The sequence below is a fragment of the Mytilus californianus genome, unplaced genomic scaffold (assembly GCF_021869535.1).
Source record: "Mytilus californianus isolate M0D057914Y unplaced genomic scaffold, xbMytCali1.0.p SCAF_5, whole genome shotgun sequence".
NCBI classification, from domain to species: domain Eukaryota; kingdom Metazoa; phylum Mollusca; class Bivalvia; order Mytilida; family Mytilidae; genus Mytilus; species Mytilus californianus.
Window position 1 is genome coordinate 86,417,759 of NW_026262701.1, and position 7,027 is coordinate 86,424,785.

General features: G+C 30.3%; 1 long non-coding RNA gene across 1 annotated transcript; it reads left to right on the forward strand.

Moving 5' to 3' along the window:
* The first annotated feature begins 709 nt into the window (after window positions 1-709).
* Window positions 710-4,114, forward strand: LOC127701743 (uncharacterized). Its single transcript, XR_007982195.1, has 4 exons — window positions 710-1,042; window positions 2,396-2,462; window positions 3,170-3,226; window positions 4,057-4,114. It is a non-coding gene; the product is annotated as an uncharacterized LOC127701743 (long non-coding RNA).
* Window positions 4,115-7,027: the final 2,913 nt, after the last annotated feature.

Genomic DNA, 7,027 nt, shown 5'->3' on the forward strand with positions numbered 1-7,027 from the left:
TTAAGAATGGAGAATCTAAAAAAAAAAAAAAAAAAAATACGAAAAAAAACTAATGTTATTTTATTGAAATGTATTTTTTGGGTTTCCCAATTGTTAGACTGATATATATCTTTTCCAACTTTTTGGGTTTTTCTTAGCTGAGTTTGAAACTATAAGCATAAAAACTTAAGAATATTTTGCCGAGTTGACGAGCATCTTGGTAAAAATAGATTGATTGGTTGATTTTTGGTTTTTAACACCACATTTAGCACAATGGGCTATATCTTGGCTGCAAAATTTTATTGGTTGAGGAGTCCAGAGTGTCTGGAGAAAAACTGACCTGCAGAAAAAATACCATTCCTAGTCAATTAAGATTGGAGTAAAACTCCCCTACCACATGCATTGTTCTAACTCACAGCCTCAGTGTTGACAGGCTTAAGTGATACAGTAGTTAAACTACTTAGACCACTTTGCCACCAAGGCCCTAGTTGAAAATAAAAGTACTAAATATGTTATTGGAATGTGTTGGATTTTTGTTATCAAATGATTTTTTTTTAATTATATTTTATTTTGTATATGTGTATATATAGCAAGGATGTGGAGTCCTAGCAGTGTGAAATTTATGTCAAAGGGAGGTAATTTATTATACCCCTGTTTAACTCCTCATTCTTGAAATTTTCTCAATGATAAGGAATATAGAATTTTATTTGTATGATTATTCACATTTGTTTAAATATCAGATGTATAGCAGCTAATATGGACCATTATTTAGAGCTCTGTAAATAAAAAATAATGTAAGCAGAGCTCTAGATAATATATATGTAGGGTGGGAGAAATTATGGGTCACTTCAAATTATTTGGTGAAATTTTCAAAAAAGGTGATTAATTGAAAGTGCATCTGATATTTTGTATATATATAACTTTACTTCTAAAACAATAGGACAAAAAAAATTGACATTAGGACAATGAGGAAAGCCACCTTGGCAGCCGGGAAAGCAGCTTTAAGGAAGATGGTCAAATAAATCTTCAACCATGTCTGAGGCTTTATCAAGTAAAATATGTTGTAAGTTATTGTAATAATAATATTATAGGCATTTAAAATTGTTTTTTTTTCTTACTGGGTCTTTTCTGTCAAAGTTTGATTTTGTGGTATCTACATCACAACATATTTTTGTCGAGCCTTCGACTTTTGTCGAAAAAGCGAGACATAGCGATCCTACACTCCGGCGGCGGCGGCGTCCACAAATATTCACTCTGTGGTTAAAGTTTTTGAAATTTTAATAACTTTCTCAAACTATCCTGAATTTCTACCAAACTTGGACAGAAGCTTTTTTATGATCATAAGATAGTATCCAGAAGTAAATTTTGTAAAAAAAAAATTCCTGTTTTTCCGTATTTTACTTATAAATGGACTTCGTTTTTCTGCCAGGAAACATTACATTCACTCTGTGGTTAAAGTTTTTAAAATTTTAATAACTTTCTCACTATCCTGGATTTCTACCAAACTTGGACAGAAGCTTGTTTATGATCATAAGATAGTATCCAGAAGTAAATTTAAAAAAAAAAAAAAAAAAACGTTTTTATGTTTTTTACTTATAAATGGACTTAGTTTTTCTGCCAGGAAACATTACATACAGCCTGCAGTTAAATTTTTTAAAACATTTATTAGATTCATAAACTATCCTGGATTTTTACCAAACTTGGACAGAAGCTTCTTATAATAAAAAAATTGTATCGAGAGGAATATTTTTATTAAATTTTCCTCATCTCATTTTTGTTGAGCCTGCAATTAACAGCAAAAGTAGGCGAGACACTGGGTTCTGCGGAACCCTCAAGAATTTTTGTTATTAGCATAATAAAAGAACAGCGTTCCATTGTCCTCTGTGTTGTACATACGGGTATTAGATCGATCCAAGGGCAATGATTGAAAAAAAAAATTTTTGTTCTTTAAAACTTTTTACAAATATCTTGGAGAAATGAAGGATTTAGAGCAAATACATTGCAATTTCCAATATAATTAATATTTCCTAAGGGTATAACACTTAAAAAAATTTGGTTGGCACTGATTTTCAAATTTGAGACATTGCTGATATAAAGTTTTGATATAGATTTGATAAAAATCTGGCAAGGATTGTACACATGAGAGTGCTAACAGTACAATTTTTCATATAATTAATATTTCCAAAGATGCACAGACGGACGGATGGATGCCCGGTATTTCTATTGTCCCCTGCAATGCTTTGTGTGGGGGAGAATAACCACACTCATTTGTTTTAGATGTATATATTTGTTTTCTTCCTTTGATATCAAGTTTATGTATTGGAGATGATAATAAACAACAATATTATATGAAATAAAACACAGCATGATTATGTTAAAGTGTCTTTGAACATACATATTTACTCTTTTTTTTCAGGTTGTAATAACAATGTGTTCATGGTGTTGGGAGTAAGACTTGGATATCTCATACTGTTAACATGTTGGTAGGTATTGAAGGTTTTTGGAATGATTTAAAAAGTCTGTGACATCAATTATGATCAATTACATTAAGTACAAAAACATTAATTATAATGAATAATGAGTATACTTTGTTTAGGGACTAATCATTTTTTACCTAGGAGGGGGGCTGGTCATTTTGAAATCACACACATAAATTTTCCTGACCCCCCCCCCCCCCATAATATTTCACTATTTTTATTTTACCCCCCCCCCCCCCCCCCCCTAAAAACATTTTAAAAGAATGTGATCCAACCTCTATTAAACATGCCAAAATTTTAACATGCAAAACACTTACCTTTGACACACATGATATGTATGATATAGTTGAAGATTCAAAAGTTCACAAATGTTTCATTTGAGATAAAATTGATCCCCCACTTTGAATTTATAAAAAAAATTGAACCCCCCTTTTCCACTTACAGAAAAAAACTTGATCCCCCCTACATTTTGACAAGCCCCCACTCCCAGGTAAAAAATGAATTCCAATTGCTCTGCATATATGAAGTGGTCCAATATAATGGAATATATCTTGATTTTTTTTTAATTTTCAAAATTTAAGCTATGAATTTGTTGAATACCAAATATTTTTTCCCATGAATATTTGTTGTTACCCAAGTACTATTTTAAATATTTAAGATGTAAAGATTTTTTTTGAAAGATTTTAGAATAACTAACCAACTTTTTATTCCAGGTTAGCATCATGTTTCCATAGGGTTACTTGATGGGTAGTAATTAGAGCTGTTTTAAGGTGAGAATTTATTCATCTGCATACAACTTAATTTTATTAATGTTATGTTATGGTGTATGACTCTAAATATTTTTATTGCACCTAAGGTAAATTAGTGACGTTATGATTGGTTTAACACCATCACATGGTGATCCCTATGGATCCCTATGGGGTCAGTAGATTTCATATGGAGTTCATGATGTCACATCTACTATAAATGGTGACATCTATTTAAATCTTAATGTTTATTCTTAGTACAAAACTTGGCAAGAAAAGTCCTGTGTGTGATATATTTGTTATATGGTTAGTAAAATCCGTAGCGGATTTGGCCTTCAGCCTCACCCCCTATGGATTTTACTAACCCTCTATGGATCCGTAGAGGGTCAGGAGCAAACCATATCAATTATAATAGATAAATCATAGATTTCAATACAGTCTACTTTTTCTTTTACTTTCAGAGTAGATCAGATACATTTATATTACAGCAGGTTTATATGTCCCTTCTCAGTCAGTTTCTTATATTCAATCTTTGCCTCATTTCTCATTGATAAATGTTTTACCCTATTAGCAGGTAAGGGAGATAACCCCTTTGATTGCCAAAAAAATTAATTAAAATCTGTTTCTCACGAATTATATGATTTTGTAGGATAAAATTGTCCAAAAGAATTTTCACCTCGCTATGCCTGACAGTTTATGTACTGTTTTAGAAAATTATGCCACCCTTTTCGAAAATCCAGGATCCACCGCTGTGTTAATTTTATTGGAAAAATCTCTCAAATTTTATTATACCCCTTAAGATTATTTTGATATTAAGAAGTGACAATTGAAATTTATCTTCATTTCTTTTTCAGTTGAAAGTGTTTCTGTTGCTGCCCTTGTATGGTAGAATCCTCAGACAATAATCCTGCAAACCATCTATGAACTAGTGCTATCTATTTTAGTAGAATCTGTAGACAGTGGTCTTGTAAGCTGAAGAATGAATTGTTTACATTTTTTTTTTATGCTGTATTGAGTTATCCAAATTTTTCAGTATTTTTTACTTGCATTTAATTATAGTATTGTGATTGTTGAAAAATAAAACTGTGAAATTATTGTTATTTGAGGGGTCCCGAAGGTATGCCATATGGTTTCACAAATTACCCATAAGACATACATCAGTTTACATATATTTTTTCAAGTTATGTACAGGTAAGTCTTACAAGTGCTTTGTGAAATTGATTTTGCCTGTTAGAAACCAATAAAGTAGGACTTTGATGGCCAAATTCTAAAGGGACTATAAAAAATTCCCTGTTACACAAAAAGTACAGAATTTTTGATGCAATATAAACTTGGTGACTGAAAGTAAAAATATTTGGTTAGTTGGTTGTGTTTGATTCCACTTTCTGTACATTTATACAAATTAATGGCTGTCAGTTTTATTTATTGGCTTTTTTTATATATTTTAAACTTATTATTCAACATCTGAGGCCACTCAAGGGAAAATAATTAAGTTTTTGCAGTTTGTTTTATTTTTTCATTTTTATGTGATTATTTTCATGTTTTTTTTTTCATTAATTATTATTCATATTTTAAGGTTTGTTTTTGAGGATTGTACTCAACTTCTTAAAAAGTAAGATTAATCAGGAACCTGTTAAAAAAGTTTTCCAGGATGAAAACATGATAATGTGATATGAATATAGATTATAGACCCTGCTTTGTACTAGACCAGCACGCTGAGCTGGATTTTTAAATGTAATAGTCCACAGGAAGACATGTCACCATACCGGGACACATTATTCTGACTTCCAGCCGACCAGTCTTTGCTGTTACTCCTAAATGCTGCATGCTTTGCAGGGGAGCATCAAATACCAATTATCAATTCTTCTGTTTGACCCAGCTTGGGATCAAATCCCATGACCTTCTGCACTCGAGGCGAGCATGTAATGGGCTGTTAAAGAAGATTTGTCGGTCTGTTTGTCCATCATCATCATCTCTCATCCACATCTAATATACTATTGAAAGATTTTCATTGAAATTTTCAGATTATCTTCTGTAACTAATGGCATTGTGTATTTCATTTCATTATAATGAAATTTTGGGGTTCCTAATTGAATTGAATGGACCCTTTAAATATTTTGATTAACTTGGGAAGCAACAATTTCATCTTTTGAATGATAGGTTGGTTGTAATATTTTTTTATTGTTTTTAATCTTGTTTTTATTAGTTGGATCTCATTATGACAAAATTTTCATAACATTAACAAAAATTCAGAATAAATTCTACTTTGACTATTATATCACCACTGTTATTTTCAAGTAAATTTTATCAGGCTTTGCTATAGCAAGATTTGTATTTTATCTGCTTTTATATTATTTTAGTGGTTTTTATGTGATTTTATTTGTTTTTATTGTCAAATCTTGTTATACCAAACCGTAAACAAAGTTTGGGTGGAAAATTTTGGTTATAATACAAAATATTTATTTACATCATGAGATCTGACAATTTTATTCTTTAAAAAAGAAAATGAATACATTTTACTGATGCTGAGACCATGAAGATTTACCAAATTGCAAGATTCATGGATGCCATTTCAGCTACAAAAATCTATGTTCATGTCAGCTGAACCATCCTATCCTTCAATACCAGTAATAAAATGTAAGAAATCAAATGTTAAAATCCATTCTTCAATTGGAGAACCTTAAGAAATTAAAAAAATCGTACACAATGTCAACAGATACTTGAGATTATTTGAAAGTTTAGGAAAAGTCGATTTTATCCTTTAGATGTGGGTTAGAGTTGTAGATGGATGAGCAAACAGATAAAACACTGGCTCACTATTGCACTTTTCTTGTGGATAAATCAGACTATGAAGTGATAACTTGGTACTTGTTATCTCCCCTTCCTGGGAAAAAGTACTGGTTCCCTAAACTGAATAAAAATATATATACCACTTTGATATAAAAAATTAGATTTGCTTAGAAATTGGGTTGAAGTAAAGAAACTATATAATATAACAGCTTAGGGTTAAAAATGAGGAATTAAATTCAGTAAACTATTTCCTTGGTGATTTAATAATTTTTGCACAGATCAAGATATTTAGTTTATTTTAATTACCCAGAAAATAAGTTGAGTACACCTCAAAAAATAAATTTGATTCATGTACTTTTAAATCTTTTTTTATTGTAGTTTTTACCAGTTTTCTTCTGTATAAGAATTTTTTTGAAATGCCTTTTTTAAAAGTATGAGACAAATTGAGGATTCATTTATTTTATGGAATTCTATATTTTTTTTTGTAAAAGTTTGGTTTTAAGTAATGGAAGCCTTACATATATGCATTGAGCAAGAAAAATAGTCACTTTAATAGAAACTATAATAACAAAATTTAATACATGTATTTTAAAACAGAAATGATTTTCTATTTAAGAAAAAAAGTCTGAGAACTGGTATCCAGGAAATTATAAAGAATCCACAGTACTGTCAATTATTTTGAATAATTTTGATATTTCCTTACTGATACCTAACAAATGATCCAGATCCTTTTCCTCCTTTTAAATGTAAAGATAATGTACAACAGTGGCAAAAAGCTAATTACTAGTTGTGATTTCTTTGATATTTATACACACCTGATGAAGCAGATTGTGTCTTGTTTTTTTTTGGTATTTTGTATCATGATCCATGATAATAATATAATTTATTGGTAAATAAAATTTATTTGAGAAAACCTATCTTATATTTTATTTGAGTCTAGTTGAAAACTGAAGGGGGAAGAGGTTTCTGTGGTTGATGGTACGACACAGATGATTATATTACCAGCACATGGTGTCTATCCTATCATTCTTTTCA